The 18627-nt window shown below is 36.8% G+C and overlaps 1 long non-coding RNA gene across 1 annotated transcript in view; it reads left to right on the plus strand.

Moving 5' to 3' along the window:
• Positions 1–7937: 7937 nt before the first annotated feature.
• LOC118352134 (uncharacterized) overlaps positions 7938–18627 on the plus strand; it is a 70473-nt gene continuing 59783 nt past the window's right edge. Inside the window, exons 1-2 of the long non-coding RNA XR_004808731.2 lie at positions 7938–8193; positions 15381–15498. This is a non-coding gene — a long non-coding RNA (uncharacterized LOC118352134). The remainder of the gene's footprint in view (positions 8194–15380; positions 15499–18627) is intronic.

Genomic DNA, 18627 nt, shown 5'->3' on the forward strand with positions numbered 1-18627 from the left:
ATGAAATAAATGTTGACATCCAAATTAATGTTCTAATACCTTCAGCCTTTGAACTTTCTACACACACAAATACAGATAAGCCTTAGGTATCCTCAGATTGCCTGGGTCTCTTCAGTATTCACCCACAAGTCATGGCATTTGTGGAAGAAAGTTTTCAACCATTGACAAAAGGAGAAGAAATAGCAACTTGTGTTTCAAGGCAATGAATAATTGGGCAAGATACCCAGTAATTTCAGCCAAAATAATGATGTGCTTATTTTTTGTGGGACAAAATATAAAATTCAATTAGAATTTCAAAATTAGTGTCTACTTAGGGAAAAGTCCTTAACATCATTACCAATCTATTTTAGAAAGGTAAATGTAAATTGTCATTTAGATTTAAGTGCTTTTCCATCAAAGTATATAATGAGCTTGGCTGAGGTGATTTCAGAACATCAGTGTGAACATAATTAATACATGGAAATGTATGAAAAATGATCATGAGAAGAACAGAATTAAATAATGAGAATTCATAATGCAGAGCACGTTGCAAGGGCTTAACATCCATAATATTCCTCATTTTCAAGGAAACACTATTATCGAATATGAAAATGATTTAACATAACCTTGCAACTTTAGGCCAGAACAATTGATAAAATGTCACTCATTTGCACATTTCAGATAAAAGCGAATATTAACACTCTGACTGCCTAATCTCAGAAATGCTTTTTTGCCCAGGACCTAGAACATCTAGAGCACAAGAGGTGCTCAATTTGAGTACGGATTCCTAATGTGATAAGCCTGTAAATCTTTTCAGTGACATAAATTAAAAAGTACTTAAAAAAAATGCTGTTAACGCAGTCCTATGCCTAGCCCTTTGTGAGGTGTTCTGGAAACAAAAGATGCAGAAAAATACTGTCCTTGCTTTCTAGGAGTTTACAATATATTCAAACAGTGTCTGGGAAAAATGACCATAGTGAGTGAGTGTGTGTGTGTGTGTGTGTGTGTGTGTGTGTGTGGCGGGGCAGTTAGTTCTAAAATCATGAGCCCTGTTAAGGAAAATTTTACATTACAGATAAAAGTTATATTAATATGAGGACCTGCATTTACTTAGCACTTTATCATTCTTTCATTTAGCAATTAGTTATTTAGCACTGCTAGTTCTTGGATTTGTTGCTTGGTATCTCACTTACCACTGTGACTAAAGATCGATGTTACACATTTAGGAAGCAGGAGATAGTGTTAAAACTAATTTCTACCCAGCTCTGAAGTCCAGGGTTTTTCCTTAACTAGAAAGTGATCATTTGTTGTTTCATTTGACCCCATGCAACGATTTCATTCCTTTTTGGGTAGCTGCTTCTCCTACAAGGTTGTGATTCTGCAAGGGGTTTCCAATTCCCAAGCTGGAGAGCCTTGGTCATGTGTGTAGGCCCATGACCTAGTCATTGTAACCATCTCCAGGTGCACTCCTATTGCTTCAGAAATGGATATGCAACTGAACCAAAACAAGAACAGTTCTTTCCTAAATAGTTTGTACAAGAAGGCAGAGGAGACTTCTATTTCCTTTGACATGTGGTTGTAAGATACAACACTGAAGCTGCTCATGGCCATGAGTTCAGACCTGGGAAAAAATGATGGAGAGAATGAAACTCCTATCTACTGAGAAATAGCCAAGAGGCAGAGGTGAGAGCACAGGTGGAAGTAAGGGTAGAAGGATGGCAGGAGGGAAGGCATAGGGAAACCCAACGGTGTGTACTTAGAGACGGTTCTTTCTTCTTACTCCTTCCCATGACTTGCTTCTGAAATGAACACATTCCTTGTAGTTGCTTAAACTGATTTATATTATACATCCTGACCCATATATCATTGGGATTCAGCATGTAAAGCGGACAGCATTTGGAGCCTCAGCTGGGGTGCTTGGAATCCTGACTTAGGGCTTATTAACTGATTAAACTTAACATTTTGTAGCTTTGGTTTTCTCATCTGTTAAATTTTTTTTCTCCTATGTTATTGAAAAGATTGCACAATGTAATGTACTTGGTATATTTGGTAAAATGCTCACTGACAAAGGGTTTGATGCAATAGACTTTTTTTTTTCTCTATAACCCTCAGTAGCTTTTTTCTGTGTCCCTCGCAGCTTTCCACCATCCTTTCCAATTGGCATTCTTGAAAAACATCTGTTTAGCTAGAAGTTACAGAGTGACTTTAAAAGTTTCTGTGCCAGTGGTGACCAGGCAGCTTTCCTTAATTCAGACCACAAGCAGCAGAGGTCAGCTACATGCATGAGAATACACTGTGATATTTCCCCCTCGCCATCTTTCCTGTTGGCCCTTATTCTCCCATTATTCGTGAAATTTTTACAGGAAACTCCACCAGGAAAGCCAACTGAATATAAAACATGTTTCTGACAATATGAATCAGCTACCATAGAACTATAAAGTTGGAAAAACCTTAGAGAAACAATGGCCAACCAATAGGCAGTTATTTTACAACGGAAGAAGAAAGAGGAGAAAACACTGAGCTGAACCTTTATATATGCTTGTTCCTTCAACTCCTCACCATGAGAAGTAAATATTATTACCTGATTTGGTAGGGGTGGAGACTGAGGGTCAGAGAAGGGAAGTCATCTGCCCAAGAACACAGCGGAGGCATGTCTTACTCCAGAGAAGGCCCTTCACCTAGGTGTGTTTTTTCCAATAACAGAAGAGCTGATGAGTAGGAGTAAACAAGCCTTAGGATAAGTCTCAGAAAAAGAGTTTTTGTTCACAAAGGGGGCTCTGAAGGAGTAGGACTTTTTAGGATAAAAATAAAACCTGAAATTTCATTTTACTCTCTCTGAGCCATGCACTCACTTTCCACATGTGGATTGTTCTTTTTCTTTTCCTTTTTTTTAGGACCTGATGTTCTATCGTTATGCCAACTTCTTTGAAAAACATTCCTGCACACAAAAAACTGGAGTGGAGGAGGGCTGAACAGACTCTTCAAAGGAAAGAACTAGAATTTGGTCTTTTAGCTTTTTTTCTCCCTCTTCCTTCCTTCTCTTCTTTAACCAAACCCTCCCCCAGAATACACACATTCATACTTTTCTATAAATTATAACTAATAATAAATCTGATTATGCAAATTCTCCAATGTATCTCAATATTTTCCTTATAATCTGTTTCAACTCCTTCTTGTGGGGACAGGCAGTATTCCATGGATAGACCTGTAACTGAAATGTTACGCCCATATCTCAAGCCAAGATTTCACCCTCCTTTGAAAATTGAAATGCCCTCTCCGTGTATTTAGTCTTGTTAACAGCAATAATCATCATCATTTAGATGCTTTTAGAATATAGAATTTTCTTTGTATGTTTTTGAGACGGATTTCTTTTTAATTGGCATAGTGTTGTAAAAGCTTAGGCTCTGGAGTCTGATTTTTCTGGGTTTGAATTCTAGCTTTCCCACTTCTAGCTGTGAGTCCTCGGGCTAATTGTTTAATTGCCTTAATCATCAGTTTTCTCATCTGTAAAACAGGAAAGAGTAATATAGTTCTCATAGAACTATGGAAAAGTTAAATGAGCCTATGGTTGGAAAATATTTAGTAAAATGGATGGAACATGGTACATGCTGCATAGTTAGCTATCCTCCATCATTATCTTCTTCTTCATCCTCATTTTAATGTGGGATATTGATGAAAGAGCTACATAAAATAAAAGAATAATATGTACAAATCATTGTGAGGAAAGTTTCCCAATACTGACTTTTAAGTAATTTAAAGCAGTCATAGGGGCAGCCCCAGTGGCACAGCGGTTTAGTGCTGCCTGCAGCCCGGGCGTGATCCTGGAGACCCGGGGTCGAGTCCCACGTCCGGCTCCCTGCATGGAGCCTGCTTCTCCCTGTGCCTCTGCCTCTCTCTCTCTCTCTCTCTGTGTCTCTATGAATAAATAAATAAAATTTTTTTTAAAAAAGCAGTCATAGGGATCTATGTTATAAGACTGCAAATATGGCTTAAAACTGGTACCCAGAACTTCTGATTCAAATAATGCTGCAATGCAAATGTTTTTGACAAAGACATGGATTACCTGGGGTATGCCATCCCTTTCAGAAATAGAGCATGTCAAACAATGGCCAAGTCAAAGCATGTGTTGGATATTTGAACAGGATATATCCACACTATAAGTTCAACTTTTAAACACCACTACTTTGGCTGTTGAAGATAGAGGAATTGAAACCTTTCTAGAGCACAGTGGGTTGTGAGCAGGATTGAGAAACCATGATCTCCACACAACTGTTGAACAAACAGTATCCTTAGTATCTTCTCCATTCCAGCATGGTGCCTGGTTATGACGGGGCAGTGGAGCACAAGGCAATGTTCTGGCTCTCCAGAACATTGTGATCATGACAGGGTGGGTGGAGAGAGGCCTTTAAAAAAGGCATATCAGTCAGGTTCTGCTGTAGTAACAATGAGCCCAAATCAACGACTTAGGCTAAAAAGTATGTACAAGGGAGATAAAGAAGCATGTAACCCAGAGTTCCTCAAAATTTTTTTCATTAATGCCCTCTTAAGGAGAATTTTTATATGTTTTCTTCTAATGCATTCCCAAAATGAAAGTTTCATACCACAGATAAATTGTATGTCTATGTACTATATGTATATCTGTACATATGTACTATATGTATATCCTTATATATAAAAATTGTAGGAGTCTTTTGCCTACCGAGAACAAATTTTCATCCCACTGTGGGCATTATCTCCCCCATTAAGAATTCAGGATCTAACCCACCTTGGAAGGTTTACAAGACACATCAAGAGTCTATAATACTTGGGTTTCATCTCAGAGGTAGCAGGAGGTTCTCCAACAAAGAAGAGGGAATAAGATTCCAGTCAGTGGGAAAGGCAATGGTACCAAAGGTTGAAAGAACCTTCTGTATTTTGGAAACTGTTAGAGTGCCTGGACTTTTGGGCTGAAGTCGGGGCATGGTGTGACAGAGAGCTGGGGAGGTAGGCATGTAATGATTCAGAGCTATGGTAAGGTGGTGAGGACCTCACCATAAAACCAACATTTCAGTTTTTCTTGACCTTCCTTGCCTGCTGACGCTCTAGTCATGGAAACAACTTTATTCCCAAGGGCAACTGTCCCTCACTTTAGCCTTTAAAATACTCCCACAATTGAAGGGGAGGGCTCCTAGCAGCAATGAGGCTAGCAACTGAGGCTTGAAACCTGCTGTTCGCCTTCCGAATGGGTCAGCTGGGAAATCAAGGGAAATGAATCATTGAAAACAGCTGTGTGGGTTGACCATGCTTTGGCAGTTGGCCATTGTTTGCCAGTAAAAGTAGCAGCAGAAGTCAACCTGTACTGAATCTTATTCACACATTTGGCTCAACCTATGGTGAATTTCTTAAAGGCTGATTTAAAGATTCTTTCTGAATTTCACTATTAACAAGAAAGCCATATCCTTATATCACAGAGGCATATTCAGATTGCCTATCAATTTGCAGAATTTATGTCAACTTTTCTATCTTCTTCTATCTTTGCAGCTTTAGCAATTAAAAAAATCATTCCAGGAAGTAAAGCACACATTATTTTTTGACAAACTTTTGTGTGTTCATATTTTCAAACCAAAGACTGGGTCACAGTGATGTGATAAACATGAACCTCCCTAGGGGTGGGGAATAAGACAAAAAATTGAAATGTGGACTGTTTCAAAAAAATCTGGACATAAATTCACCATGTTTAAGGCTAGTCTGGGACTTAGTAAAAATGATCATGTTACAAAACATTAAAATAATTCCCTGACCTATACCTAATTACTTTACTTCAATTTCCACTGAGACATTTTTAACCTCTATGGACAGCAAAAATCCCTCCACTGACTATTTGCAAAATTGAATTCCAAAGCCTGTCTTTTAGGCTTGGTTTCTATAATCTAGCACGGATTACATTTGTGGAATGCTCTGATTTGTCTATATTTCTGTAACATATGGAGAAACAGGAAGCCCAGAACTGCTAAGTGCAGGTCATCATGCAGATACAATGTAATTGTGTTCAGATGTGATATTATTCCTTCTTCTGGGTCTTATTAGAGGCACTCTAATTAATTAAAGGATGACAGATGTCCTTGTTGAATTCTTTTATCCCTTATAGTTAAGGCTTCATTTTTGGAGAATGGTACCATCTGAGTGAAAATAATCCATTAATACCAGGTTAAACAGAGACAAATAATGAAAATATAATTAAGAAGAACTGAGCCTCACTATGATTCAGAGGTAAAATTAAGTCCAACTTGTGACACTGAAGTTTCCCTGTGTCAGAGGCCCCAGTCCAGGTGGGTGCTCCAGCTTTCCCAGCATAGTCACCCCCTCCTGGAGCCAACATCATGAGCATTATTTAGATATTAGCACTGTATCCAACTTCCCCTTCACTATTAATGCTCTTTTGACAGTGGGAACCTCCCTCTAGTTCCAGTTCAAGTGGGTAACTTTGCAGCTGTAATTCCACAGCTGCTGAATGTACTAAAGATGTTGAATGCACTAGAAAAAGAATCACAGAATCATAGAAACTGAAGGAGGCTGCAGGGACAGGCTGGTCCATATCCTGTTCTTCCCCCTAGAAAAGATGTAGCCACACAGTGAATCCATTTTTTAAATCAAGACTAACTTTAATTATATTGAATTCTGAAAATTAAAAGATCTGTTCTGTATAGTACCATATGGATTTTTTTCCCTCTTTGGCTTGTTTTTGTCAAGAACAGAGGTGGATTTATGAAGAAGCTAATGAAGCTTAAACATTAAGACTTTTCCAAAATGATGGAAAAAGTTTTGGAAAGTCCATGTCTTTAGTAATGTTTCTGTAACAGGACTCTAAAAGTGCTCTGTTTTAACTAAAACCTCACCTCTGTCTCTTTCCACTCTGACATCTCCATCATATTGTCTCTTATATCAAGTGGCCACAGATTGGAGTTCCAGCTAGAAAAATGTTAGGTAACTCATATTTATATAATTTGCTGACATAGTTGTATATTTATTGATAGTGGTACCATTGTAGGAATGGCCTCTAGAAATAACTCCCAATTCAACTGTGCTCACTTATCCAGAGCCATGTCATGCAGGTGTACAGGCTCCAGACGTTGTATTATGAACTGAGGCTATCTCACGGACACATGGCACAAGAAATAAGTAAGTAGTGGAGCAGAAACAAGGCTTAAAATGTCCAGTGCTAGAAATGAGTCTATATAAAGAAAAATCTTCCAAATCTTACATGTCATACAAGAAGAACACATACATTTTCTCGAATTTGGTGTCCTGAAATTTGATGACTTTGCCAATACAAAGTTGTATAAAGTTGAGAAAAACTTTTCAAATACCAAAAATAAAAAATAAATAAATTTTGATCAATCATGCCAGATGAAAGACATTATTTTTACTTTCTATCTATAGAAAGATATATAATAAAATTACTATCATAAAAAGAAATGGTCAAAGATTTTACCTGTCAAAAATGTAAGGAAAAGTGCTACAGTCTCCAGCAGTTAATTGATTAAATGTATCATTTTTTTTAGATTTTTGGCATTATTATAGTTGCCCATTTTATTAGATTTATAGGTTATTGTAATTTATCTTCTTATTCTAAATGTTTATTTTTGTTCCTAATTTGTGTTTGTGATTTTGTGCTCTTTTACTTTAAAAGGGCCTCCAAATGGTATAAGTTTCAGCATGTGTGGAGGTTTGGAAACAGAAGAGGTTGGGTGTGATTAGCAGCATCCAAAGGGCCCCTGAGAAGTCCTAGTCCCCTGGTATTCATGTTTCTAGGGAAGGAACTTCTTTCTCTTGAATGTGGCTTGGACTTGATGACCAACTTCTTAAAAATAAGGTAGGACAAGGTGATGGGATGTCACTTGGAAATTACAGTATAAAAAGAAAAAAAGACTATACTTTTCTATTGGGTGTCTCTATCTCTCTGAAGGAAGCAGCCGACATGTGACCAGCCATATGGAGAGATGCACAATAGCCAAGACCTGATGTCCCCAGCCAATAGACAGATTGGACTCAAGGCCTGCCAACAGCCATGGAAGTATGCTTGGAATGGAATCTTCCCCTTCTGAGAACCTTGAGATGCAGCCTGACAAACAGCTCCATCATTCAACCTTGTGCAAGACCTGAGCCACAGGCATCCAGCTAAACCATACCCAGATTCCTGAGGAATTTGTGAGATAATAAATGCTGTTTTGAGGAGTAAGTTTTCAGACAATTTGTTATGTACTAATAGATGACTAATATGTTGGGGAAAGATAAAGATAATTTAATCAACTTATTAAATCCTTCTCAGCATGGAAGGAATATTGTCTTGTTTAATGAAATATCATTTCCTGATACTGTTGAAAATCCATTTCCTTGCTTCTTTCTATGTTCTGATACAGGACTCTGGTGATACTCATGAATTAACATAATATTCATGTTTGCCTATTGGAGTTGATGAGCAATTCATAATATTAAAAAGTTTGTATTATTCTTAAACCTGTATGTATGTGAGTGTAGGTGAAACATGTGAAATGTGATAAACTTGTTTTCATTGAAAATTAGACAGATATTGAATGTTAGAATTAGGAAATTTTACTTTTTATAAAATATTTTACATATTTAAGAGGGAGAGAGAGAAGTAGACTCTCCACTGAGCAGGAAGCCTGATGTAGGGCTTGTTCTTAGAATCCAGAGATCAGGACCAGTGCCCAAGGTAGACACTTACTCGACTGAGCCACCCAGAGGCCCTGGAAATTTTGTTTTTTAAAAAACATTTTAAAAGATTTTGTTCTGTATTCAATAACATTTTTAAAATTCAGCTTTAAATAAATTTCAGGGTAAAATCAATATTCATGATTTCTAATTATACTTTGCTTGTTAAATTAGTATATAATTTTTAATATTTTATAATAAAATATCTTTTTAAAAGCATTTGCATAATCATTTTATTTTTAAAGTTTTTACATTTATTTTACTTTACTTTTTTGATGAAATAATATTTAAATGTGTTTATTTGGAACACAAATACTCTTAATTTTTGCATCTTGTATTTTATTTAAGCATCCATAGATGCTTAAGATTATGTTGGGGCACCTGGGTGGCTCAATTGGTTAAGCATCCAACTTGAGATTTTGGCAGATTATGATCTCACGGGTCATGGGATGGAGGCTCTGTGCTTAGCAGGGAATCTGCTTGAAATTCTTTCTCTCCCTCCCCTTCTACTTCTTCCTCATTTGCACCAGCATGTGCTCTCTATCTCTAAAATAAATAAATCTTTAAAAATTATGTCAAAATGTGATTATTTACATAGAGATTTTGCCAAAATGAAGAAAAATATGATAAATTTCATGGAAGAAACATATCAAATGTTATGAACTACACATATCTCTATTTTATCATCCACTTTAACATGACTGGTCTGTCAATAAAACACACAAAACTACATACTGATAATTAAATTCAGTAACATTTGATATCATCTGTCATATAAAAACCATAACTTTATATATAATTTTCAAGTTTGTCATTATGAAGATAAGTTTCAGAGTAAGAGGATGGAATATAGTTTAATAACAGTTTGTTATTTTGATTTATAATTTTAGAGTATTTAGCTGTATAGCATGTGGACATCATTGGTACTCTTGCTCCAGGTCCTGCAAATATTAGGGGTAGGTGTGTCCTTTCTGACAACTCTATTTAAAATTTCAACATCATCTGTACCCCCCAAGTATACTTCTTCACCTTCTTAGATTTACTTTTCTTTAAAGCTCTTATCAATATATTACATGCTATACATTCTACTTTTTATTTATTGTTGTCTTTTTTTTCCTTACTGGAGTGTAATCAAGCTTGATAAGAGGAGGGATTTTTGTTGTTTTCATTGCTATATTCTTGGCACATATAATAATGTCTGGAACATACTTGGTACTCAGTAAATTCACATATTCATTCATTCTTCAATCACAAAAATATTTATTGAGTATCCCTTATGCTTCAGACATTGTTGAATTCTATTAGTTGGCACTTGAAAAGCAAAGATAAAAAAGGGCAGGAGAAGTTGTACTGTGCTTTTAATTAGAGAAATAAATAAATGAGGTTATCTCATCCCAGGGCTACACCGTTTTCTTGAAAGGCGAGAGAGCATAAGCCACCAACCACTCCCATATCTCACTATGGGATTCCTTTCAACTACTGGTTTCAATTTAAAAACCATGACATTATTTCTTTGTCACCTGTTTTAGAATACAAGAAGTGACTCATAAATTCTTTAATCCCTCTTGGCAGCAAGGTTGTTTCTGAGTCCACATAGTTAATTGTTGCCTCAGGAATCATCCCAGAGTAAAGATGGATGTGAACCAGCCTTAAATGGTAAGTTTTAGGCTACAAAGGCTTTTATGTGGCTCAATTCTTTTTTCCCTACAAGGGGAATTCACACACACACTGCAAACATCAAAGGCTACCTGCAATTAAGATCTTATTGTAAGGCTACTCATGTACTTTTGTCAAGCAAAATAAAAACTGAGCTTGTTTCTGAAGCTAAGTACAGTTTTGTCATCATCTCCTGTTTTTACAGCAATGCAAGTAATACTGCTTTTAAAAACAACGAGCAGACTTAGAATCCTGAGTTTTATTTTCTGCACTGCCACTAAGCCATGTGACCTTGGGAAGGTTACTAGAGGTTATGTATGCCCCATAAATGGTAGAGAAATTTCAAGAGCTTTCAAAATTGAAATACATATTTACAAATTAACTTACTTATACTTTTTATTGAATATATCATATATTTAATATATTTATAATTCAATATATTTATAATTTGTATTCAGTATATTTTTTTACATATATATTTCCTACTTTATGCAGAGAAAGGAAAGAGGGAAGATTTAAGGAAAGCAAAGTCTGCTTATAAAATGAGAATCAATTGTTTAATCCATATTGATTGATAGTAAATCAAATAGATGAGAGGAAAAAGCCAATCTAATTCTGTATCTAATTGTCCATTCAGTTTAGTCAAATATCATTTGACCCCCACGTATGGACACATAGAAGACCATCTGCCACAAGGTCTGTTGAATTCCCTGATTGCCAGTAGTGCCGGGCAACAGCCTCTGCCTAAGGACAGAAATATGTGCAAAGAAGGGATTTGGGAGTCTGATAGTTAATCAAAGGCCCAGATGAACGTGCAAGGGTTTTCAACTTAGATTGCTTATAACAGCAAGAAATGGAGAATAAACTACCTACCTATTTAAAAGAGTTGGTTAAATACAATATAATAATGAGATATATACATATAGGTTGATCATGAAGGATGATGTGATAGAAATAAATGTGTTTACATGGAGAGATGCTTATAACATATCAGATGAAAAATTAACATGAACAAGGGTTTAGCTGATGTGGTTCTGTCTTCATAGTAAAAAATTATATATGAATACATGTAAATATATTTCCTGTCTTCTTCTCTCTTATTCTCTTTCTCTTCTCCTCCTCTTTGCATGTGTGCATGTACATGCACACACATGCACACACACACATCTACAGAGATATACTGAAATCTTTACAGCATTTATCTTCAGGTGGTAAGATTATGGGTTATTTTAATTTTTTTCTCTATGTCTATAACATGAAATTTTTAAATAATGAAGATTATTATTTATACACTAATATTTAAATAATAAACAAATAATAAAAGCAGTCAATTGCTCTGCCCTCAAGCCTTGAAATTTGAGAAATCTTTAGAGTTTTCCAGATCAAGATTTACAACCCTAACAGAGAAGACCTGATTCATCCTCTCTTGCCAATAAGGTGTGACCACTTAGGGATTCTCCTGGTAATCTGGTTACTGGAGAAGTTCAATACTACCTATATAATAATTATTCCTTGACATCTTGTTGAATAATTCCAAACACTCATTCATACCTCATTCCTGATTCAACCTTCCAGTAAATATCTATTAGACATTAGGCATGTATTTTATTATCATTTTATTATTTTTATGACTTATATAGTAATATTAATAATCCATTATTTGATTATTATTATCTGATCTTTATGTATTGAAAGCCAGGCACCTTATTAAGCACAAGCCTGGCTCTGTGCTAAGCAATAAGGTTATAAGGGATGAGGAAAAAAAAGAAAAAAGCTAGGCATGATCTTTTCTTCTATGGGAAGCTAACAAGGTCATTCTTCATTTTGAAAAAGATTAAATTCAGTACAGGAAGTTTAGGTGGGTGACCTGCAAAGTTGTTCAGCATTAACCAGATCACAGATCTTCTAAATCTTATGTCAGGACATTTTCCTTTATACCACACTTAAATAAAACAAACACAACCAAGATAAAATCCAAATAGTCAAATTTCTTCTACTGTAAATTGGAATAAAATTAGGAAAATAAGAAAAATAATTCTCATCCAGAAGTTTACCACCTTGTAGCATTATCAACAATAGCTAAACTATGGAGAGAGCCCAAATGTCTATCAACTGATGAATGGAAACAGAAGTTCTCCACCCTAAGCTTACTGTTGACAAGGTAGCATACCAGAAAATTTTTATACTTCTATATAGACAGTGTGATTTTGTAAAAAGAAAAAAAAGCAAGCAACTAATTAATTAATCTTAGGTATACAACAAAATATAGGCCAATTCACCTTGTTTCCATTAATTTTAGACTAAGTCTTTTTTTTTTTTAATTTATTTATTTAATCATGAGAACAGAGAGAGAGAGAGGCAGAGACAGAAGCAGGCTCCATGCAGGGAGCCCGATGTGGGACTCCATCCTGGGTCTCCAGAATCACTCCCTGGGCTGAAGGTGGAGCTAAACCGCTGAGCCACCCAGGTTGCCCCTAGACTAAGTCTTAATCATAGATAATCCACTTAATTTTAAAACTTAATGAATTATTAATAGTTAAAAAGCAATGATAGTTACTTCTCATACATAAGAGGGTTTCATACATAAACTATGAAATGTATCATTTCACTACTCATATTTTTATAATTAAGATGAAAGATAAATATTGCCCATAAACCACACAAATTCTTCATTATAACTGGAATCATATTTGGCATCTAGGTTTCTCTCTACACTCTTCATGTTGACAAGGTTATGAGATCTTCATTCTTATAGGAATCAACTTATTTTGTAATAAAGAAGCCATAATAGTTTAAAAAATTAAAACAGACCACCATCTTCTCTCTTCTTCCTCCTCCATCGTTTCCTCAGTACCACTGACAAGTGAATTTGCCTCCACATCAAATAATAAAACCAAAGGGTAGATGCATGATAATTTGAGAAAAGTGACAAAAATATAACCCTTACTCCAAAGGAGATATAACATGCATATTTATTTTTAAATGCCATCCATATGTAGTATGTGTTTTTATGAGCATTTTATTAAAGACAAGAGGTTCACCATAATGTTCTAAGACAGATGGTAAGCAGCACACACACACACATACATACATGGATGCCATATTTCACTTGGACCTATAATAATAGATACAACTGGCTCAAATTGCTTCCAGTTCCCTGGGTTAAGGAGGTAGAGTCCTCACTGCATCGCTGCTGTGGGCTCTGAGGGTGGAGTTGATAATCTCAGGGCCACAACAGGCTCCCAGGTCCTCTGACCTCATATACTTTCTCTGTTCTACTTCCAAAACCATTTGACTTCCATCTCAGTTCATTTTTTTTTTTAATCTCAAAAAAGAATTCAAACTCATCAAAGTATTTGTGAGCATAATAGACTTTCTTGGGGAAGGACATCATAATTCAGAACACCAGAGTAGGACTTCGCTTTTCAGCAATAAAAACAGCTTTGCCAGGAATAAGAAAGCATCATTCCTCTATAGTGGCATTTCACTGGCCACACCAAGTCTCAACCTCTCTCCATCTATTCCACTCCTGTCTTTCCTTCTCAAATTTCCTTCTCAGGTGCTCCCTATGTACAGCCTTGGCATTCAAATTATATCTGCTATCACATGGAGCATCCCACTCTGGTTTTAGTATCTGGCCATACCCACATCACACCCAGTCTCCTGTTTCACTCAGCCTTATTCAAGTATTTCCCAGATGAAGATACTTCTCTCCCCCCAAAGACTTTTGTTGGGCAAACATTTTTAAAAAGGAAAAGAAAAGCATTTCTCTCTCTGCAGAGATTTTCCCCCTTTTTATGCTAAGATGCACAATTCTCATATTTTAGCATTTCTGAAATCCAGATGAGTGTGTTTATATAGTAATAGTCAACTATTTTGAGACTCAAAAGAATATGGGCCTGGGATAGAAGGTTGTGATAATGACTCAAATAACATTTTTCAAAGAGAAAAATAAGTTTGCTTTTGTCCTCTCTGCCTCAAAATGGCCAGTGAACTTTGTGCAGACACAGTCTGGTTTCTCTGTCCCAGGAAGATAGTTACTTCTTATGTCAGAGGTTCATCAATGGTAGTCTTGTCAACTGCTGAATCTTCAGTACCAACAGGTCTGATGGGGCCACTGCATCTGTACACAGATGCTCAAGCACTATGTCTTGATAAAAATATGAGACCACTTGGACTATGGTTCAGATTTCCAGCTGTCTGATAACACAGGTTTGACACACCTTAATGTGTCCTTTCAGAGGAGAAAGGGGATTGGACTTCAGGACAGCAAAGCTTCTGTAAAACTATCAGAAATATGGTGCAGAAAATCATTTTTTAAATGTCAAATAGATTGTAGAATCCTGTTGGAGGTCATCGAGACGACGTGACTGCTGGTTGATACTCAGGCTAGATCCAGGCAATCAGAGACCCCTGACTCCCTCCGTCCTTAGAACGTATGTTCCACCTACTGTTTCCACAATAGGAGCTGTTTCAAGGACACAGCGTTGAGAGAGCAGTGTGGTGTTGAGAATACCTGCAGAGTATAACTGGCAGAGCACATGTAACATGGTTAAAACCTCTTTTTAAACTTTAAGATCCTAGAAGTGGTTCAGACATCTACACATCTTGCGGTCACTCAAGACAAATCTGATACATAAGTTTCTTGACTTGTTCTACCTGCCACCTACCAATCTGGAGTGGCTGGTCTCTTTTTTCTATCTCTCCCTGCTCTCAGTGAATGGGAGCCAGTTTGTGAACCAACAAATCCACACATGCCCAGAGCTACTGTAAAGAGATTTTGAGTCTCTACTGCCAGGCAATTTGTAATACTGACAATAACACGGAAAACTAGTAACGATATGGTCCATGGAGTAAAGAGATGGAAAACCAAGAGGTGAATGTTGTGAGAAACTTTTACAAATGGTGAGAAAGTAATTTGCTATATGGCAAACATGATCAGTGCTCTAGCCACATCCCTCATACCGGCCAGTTGCTCATGACAAAGTTCATCAGTGTCTGCAGCTTTTACATGTGGGCTTATTTTTCACCAGACCACAGAAGACTGCTCTGTCCAGAAGCATAAGTAACAAGCCAGAAAAGTCAGAAAAATTAACAATTCCTAGGACCAGTGCTCAACCCATAACTCTCTGGAGTGAATGTAATTCCAAGGTATGTGTTTTTCCACACCCCAATGTTTCCTCATGGCATTAAGTTTCAGCTGCCCAAGTAATGGGTAGCTCCATAACCACCCCTTCCCCAAGGCCTGCTAGTCCTCCCTGCAACTCCTTGACAACTACTTGCACTGAATTCTTGCCTCATGTCTGCTTCTGGGGAACCAAACTCTGGCACCCAAAATCAGACTTGGAAATTTTTGGTCTCTGTACATATGGTTAAGATTCTTTGTTGATGATCTTGGCTATTAAAAGTGATTTGTCATTAGTCTTTGAAATTCCCATGTGCAATACCAGACAGCCATGTTATGAAGAAGTGAAGTGGAAATTAGCTGCTGATGTCATTTTTTGTCACATTATTTGTACTTGGCATTTGGGTTGGTTTAAGAACATTGTTAGGAGACTACAGCATTTAAACATATTCATTTTTGGTTATTTATTTCAGTGTCTGTGGATTTATAACTTTGGCAAGTGATTTGTGTTTATTTTTAGTGGCAGATATCCATCTTAAAGTTAAAATTTTTAAATGTTGACATATCCACATTGTGTAGAAAATGATCATTAACTTGTAACCAAGGTATGATCTCATATTATTACTTCTCCTTTTATTGAAAAAAAAAAAACCTACATTTTTATTATTTCCTCCAAGAACAAGTCATACATTTGGTTGAGATAAAAAATAATATATAGTAATATAATAATAGTGAATTTTTTTAACTAAAAAGCTCTTAACTTTATGGTGCTCCTATAATCAATGATGTCTTAAAATTCAGGAAATACATACATATATTGTGTTAATAATATGTGCTCATTATAAAATTTCCTAAAATAAAACCTCAAAAGTATAAAGAAAAAAAAGCCATAATCTCAACAAATATAAACCGTATTACCATTTTAAAATGTATTTCCAAACATCTCCTTCTCTGTGTTTATACTCATATATTTTGGCATAAATAAGATTATACAATATGTATTGTTTTATTGAATACTATTGTTATGTGATAATGCTTCACAAATGTTTTTCCACTTATTCAAAATGCCAATATCTTCCTTGACAAGAACAGATGCTATGCAGATGTTGACTACGTGACCAGTGTATGGTACCGATTGAGAGTACTTCCTACTTTGAAGTAGCAATATTTGCCAAGAGCATTTGAAATGGCCTTCACTGTATTAATTATTTTTAGTTGCTACCTTTTGGGAGACTATCCAAACATGTATATGAAAATGATACCCAAAGATGTATATCTAACTAACTCATTAATGCATCAATCCTGATGAAGAGAGCAGGATTGTAGCGAGGTAAAACAAACCTATCCTGAACTTGGGGGCAAGCAAGGCAGGCTCAGGCAAGTCACCCAAAGTGGGGGACCTACAACAGATAGGAAACATAAAAAAAACAAAGGTGGGACCGTTTTTCCTTTAAATTACTGTGTACCGGATGCCTGGGTGGCTCAGCAGTTTAGCGCCTGCCTTCAGCTCAGGGCGTGACCCTGGAGTCTCGGGGATCAAGTCCCACGTCAGGCTCCCTGCATAGAGCCTGCTTCTCCCTCTGCCTGTGACTCTGCCTCTCTCTCTCTCTCTCTCTCTCTCTCTCTCTGTCTCTCATGAATAAATAAATAAAATCTTTAAAAAAAATAAAAATTAAAAAATAAATTACTGTGTAAATCTGGGCAAATTTCTCAACTTCTCTATGAGTTAGTTTTATTCACTGCACCTGGAGGAGACTGATTCTTCTTCTATATGACAATTTTGCTGGTTAAGATTTTATTAATTGATCACTTTTTGAGTTCTGGCACACTGTAATAGACATGTATGGTTTCTATCAGCTTCCCTTCTGCTGTTAACAAAACCCATCCTTTCCTTTTGGGGAACCACACCTTCCCCAATGTCCGCCAGAAAGCTTATGTGGGGCTGACCCCACCTCTGGATCCATAAGTGGGCGAGTCAACCAGTCTTGGCCAGTTAGGATACCAAATCCCTTGAATCATAATGATGGGTTCAGAAATCAACATATGATTCAAGTCAGCCAATGAGAATCCTACTTGGGAAAGTCTCCCCTTGTGTTGCAAATCTGGTAGAAGATAAGTCTGGAGCTGCTGACTGGCTATCTTCTTTATTGCTTGGGGGGAGTTTATAGAGGATAAAGCAAGCAACAGGAAAGATAAATAGGAAAGCAGATCCTTTCTGTACTTGTTTCTGAAAGTTTTTCAACAGAGGAGGTCTAGGGGCTCCAAGAGCAACAGTGATTCATGAACCACACTGTGGCAGTCATACAAGGTGGTAAATAAACTTCAGGGAGGCAGAACCCTGGGCAGAAGTTTCCAGCTTCAGTGATGATTCCCATATTTCAAGCCTGCCATGGAAGTAGAGATCCACCACTGTGGCCTGGATAATAAGGGTGTCAGTACATTTGGGAACTGGCTATTAGAAGTCCTGCTTCTGCTATCCAGACACCACAGAAACCTCTTGGTTCTGGTGGGAGCCTGAGAGAAAGGAAAGACTCTAAAATGCCCGCATCTATATTTCTTATCCATTTCAGTGCAGGCTTGATGTTAGACTTTATTTAAACTTTAAAAACTATAAAAAATATTGAAATGTGATATGTCTCGCAAACGTGAATTATTTAACTAGAACTCTGCGAACTGCAGGGCATGCTCCTTTTTCTCTTTTCCCTACATTGCTTTTTTTGCCTCCGTACTTGTGTGACAAGTTGTCTTGCATAAAGTTAGTCTCAGTGCAGGGCATGTGTGTGTGTGTGTGTGTGTGTGTGTGTTTAAAGGAAATGAGAAGAGCTTTGCTATTGTTAGGAGCAAGCTGCTAAGAGAAGAGAGCATGGGTGTGACAGAGCCAGGGTTTCTACTTAATAGGAGGAGGAGTGGTGCTTGGCCTGTTTCTTAGAGCATTTGTGGGACCCAGGCAATGATGGTGGAAGAAGACACTGCGTGACAAGAGTCATGACACTGAGAGATCACAACACTCTGGGGAAGGAAAGTGGTGGAAAATGGGTTGATTTTAAAGGGTCTTAAAAGTTGTTCTAAGATTACGAACTTTGTTCAGTAAGTAACTGGAGTCCATGAACGTTTCCTAAGGAAGGAGTCACATGAATAATCTTTGGCTTATAATA

Source organism: Canis lupus, chromosome 23 (assembly GCF_003254725.2).
Source record: "Canis lupus dingo isolate Sandy chromosome 23, ASM325472v2, whole genome shotgun sequence".
NCBI classification, from domain to species: Eukaryota; Metazoa; Chordata; class Mammalia; order Carnivora; family Canidae; genus Canis; species Canis lupus.